The sequence below is a fragment of the Pistacia vera genome, unplaced genomic scaffold (assembly GCF_008641045.1).
Source record: "Pistacia vera cultivar Batoury unplaced genomic scaffold, PisVer_v2 Contig896, whole genome shotgun sequence".
Classification (NCBI taxonomy): domain Eukaryota; kingdom Viridiplantae; phylum Streptophyta; class Magnoliopsida; order Sapindales; family Anacardiaceae; genus Pistacia; species Pistacia vera.
In genome coordinates, this window is record NW_022196774.1 from 327855 (window position 1) to 331571 (window position 3717).

At 33.5% G+C, this 3717-nt stretch overlaps 1 pseudogene; it reads left to right on the forward strand.

Annotated features, from left to right (window-relative positions):
- Nucleotides 1–773: 773 nt before the first annotated feature.
- LOC116119556 lies at nucleotides 774–2384 on the forward strand (annotated as a pseudogene).
- Nucleotides 2385–3717: the final 1333 nt, after the last annotated feature.

Here is a 3717-nt window from a genome sequence, read left to right on the forward strand (position 1 = left end):
CAAGAAAAAATAAATTTGAAATAATTTATTTAATATTTGTTTAAATTATTAGAAGACTCCTAAAGTAGCTCTTGTATAGGGTCACAAATGTTCTTAAAATGATGTTGAATGCTTATACCCATTGGGAATTGATAATACGGAGCAATGGTAAAAAAAGGTGATCTGTCAGTAAACATTTGACCAATTTGTGCTCAACTTGTATCTTATGTCTTCACAACAAGTCAAAATGGAGAAGACTTCAGATACTAAAACAAGATTATTCTACGTTCAAGTTTCAGGAAAGACAAATTTGAATAAGGTTAGACGTTTTTCCATGAAAGCATCTTCAACCTTTTTATGCTTACCAAAACGTGGATTTCTATTATGCTCTCTTCATTATTTATTTTGTCAACTCTCACCCGAATGAACATCTTATAAATATAGATATTAAGTAATAATGGCCGCAAAAGATTTCAACTTCGTTTGTAGACAATAGATAGAGACCGTGTTTTGTTATACATTAATTGATTATTTTTTATGATAAATGTGTTGGTTTTATAGTAAACGATAAGTCTAAAAATCCAACTAACGATATTATTTAATGAATTAAAACAGTATCGAATTGAGAAGATGCTCTGTTATTAAGGGACAAAACTCATCAGAATTATTATTCTTATTATTTATTTTATTTTATTTTTATGAAATTTCCCGAGGTTCAGACATCAATATAAGTTAATGAAATAGATGGAGTTCATTGACAGGCCAAAATTAGTATAATCCTCTATCTTAGTCAAATGGAGCTCATACTCCCCTTCTTCTCAATTCTTCTCAACTTTCTTCTCTTTATCTTCATGGTTTTGAAAATAGTAAAAAGATTCAAAACCAACTATGCAAACACTTCTAATCTACCCCCAGAGCCATGGAAATTACCTATTATTGGAAATTTGCACCAGTTTGCAGCTGTTGGGGCTCTACCGCATCGTGGACTAAGAGAATTGGCAAAGAAATATGGACCGTTATATGCACCTTCAGCTTGGAGAAAATTCCACTATTGTTGTTCTTCTCAAGAGTTTGCTGAACAAGTGATCAAAATCCATGACGTTACATTTGCATCAAGGCCTTACAATCTAGCAGCAACTATATTGTCCAATGATGATGTAGTTTTTTCGCCGTATGGTGATTACTGGAGGAAACTAAGGAAAATCTGTACATTGAAGTTTTTGAGCGCGAAAAGAGTCCAATCGTGCCGATCTTTAAGAGACGAAGAGATGTCTAATATCATCAATTCGATTGCTTCAGATGCAGGATCAGTGGTTAACCTCACCGAGATAATTTTCTCATCAACATATGGTATTACTTCAAGGGCAGCTTTTGGCAGAAACTGCAAAGACAAAGAATTGTTCATATCTGTTATGAAGGAAAGTTCAAAGTTGCTGACAGGTTTTAACATTGCGGATCTGTTTCCTTCAGTCAAATTTCTTCAATCGGTTAGTGGAATCAAGTCAAAAATGGAGAAGCTGCATCAAGAATCTGATAGCATACTTGAGAACATCATCAATGAACATAAGATTTCCAACAAGAATGAAGGAGAGAAAGATCTGGTTGATGTTCTCTTGAAAGTTCAAGAGAATGGAGGTGATCTTCAATTTTCCTTATCTACCGAGAACATCAAAGCGATCATTTTTGTATGTATTTAACAACTCACGGCATGTTTATTTTTGTTAGAACAAGTCTTAGGTTTGTTTTAACTCTGGTTTCTTGTATAAATTTTTTAATTTCCAGGATATTTTTAGTGCTGGCAGTGAGACATCTTCTACAATAACCGATTGGGCAATGTGTGAGATGCTCAGAAAACCAAAACTCATGGAAAAGGCACAAGCTGAGGTGAGGGAAGTTTTTAATAGAAGAGGGAAAATTGATGAAAGGCCATTGAAGAAATCAAATTCTTGAAGCTAATTATAAAAGAGACTCTGAGATTACATCCTCCTCCTTTACTTCCAAGAGAGAGTTCAGAGAAATGCGAGATCAATGGATACATCATACCTGCCAAAACCAAAGTGATTGTTAACACATGGGCAATTAATAGAGATCCAAACTATTGGACTGACCCGGAGAGCTTTATTCCAGAGAGGTTCCTTGATGGTTCTCTTGACTTTAAAGGAACAAAATTTGAATACCTCCCATTTGGTTCTGGAAGGAGGATGTGCCCAGGATCTATATTTGGTCTGGCCAATGTTGAGCTTGCTCTCGCAATGTATCTTTATCATTTTGATTGGAAACTTCCTGATGGAATGAAGCCTGAAGATTTGGACATGAGCGAGTCCTTTTGTGTTACAGTTAGAAGAAAAGATGATCTCTGCCTCATTCCCATTCCTTATCATCCATCACCTGTTGCTGTTGCATAGCCTCAAATCGTAGTCTTTACGGAGTTGAATCAGCCATGAGCACTGCACATTTTAAATTATTTGGTATACATTTGATATCATCCTTTTCACATTAGTTAAAATACTTTAAAGTTTCATTCATCTTTTATCATTCTGTCACATTAGATTACCAATTTGGCAGCTCATCCTTGGCAATTATCAATTTTGCAGACGAAGTCACGGACAAATAAATACAGTCATGTTTGACGGTAGTATCAAGAGTTGCAAATTGTGGAGGTTGTACGATGGTGAAGCTTTGCAACGTCGCTCTGTCATGTCGTTATATATATATACATATATATTAAAAGTATGGCTGAGAGGAACTCCTGGACTTTATATATGTCTCAACGCGCAAATAAATATTGCACTTGTCGAAGTTAGAATGTGAGTTAGTGTGAAATTTGTATTTTAAAGATTTGCTATATGTAATATGAAATGGCTACGTATTTGATATCTGATCTCTAGTACATATCGGGATTTGATACTTCGGCGTAACAAAATTGAGAGAATTAATATAATTCAATCCTGGTTAAAGACATAATTTTGACTCCCATTAACTCCACAAACATATACATCTAATTAGTGGATATAGAGCTACTCTTTTGAAGAGGCACAGGGTTTGTGAGCAATAATGCAACTTGGTATTTAAACTTAAGAGTCTCCGTAAAGCCATCCTTTGTAGAAAACATGAATTTCACGCAAATAATTAACAACTTGCTCAAGCAAAGGCATTGATACACTAGTTGGTTTGAGCATTTCCTCCTTCACATCTTTCCATGCGTTCGCAACATGTTCCTGAATCACTTTAACTGCCTCTTCTTTAGAAACACTATGCTGCTTCATATAGCATTCAATAGGCAAAGGCAATACCCTCTAGATAGATATAACTATACAAATTCATATTTGGGAAGTGATTTTTAGCCTCACCTAATTGATCTACACCCACCACTTTTAAATTTATTTTTAATTACTAGAAATAATATTATAATTTCTAAATAAACTTATGTTATATTTTGTATATATATATATTTTTTTTAATTTTTAACATTTAATCAAACATAAAACTAACCTTAATTTTCATAACTTAATTATAAATTTTCATAACCAACGAAACCTTTTGTTTTATTTTACATAATTGTTTGTTTGATAAAAATATGTTACTAAAACTATGGAAAACATAATGGAATGAATCTGGATCTGAAGAAGATAAAATAAGTTGAAACTAGAAAATTGGGGGGGGGGGGGAAAGGTATAAAAGAAAAATCTAATTAAGTTTGATTTGGGAAAAAAGGTATAAAACCAAAAACCTAATTAA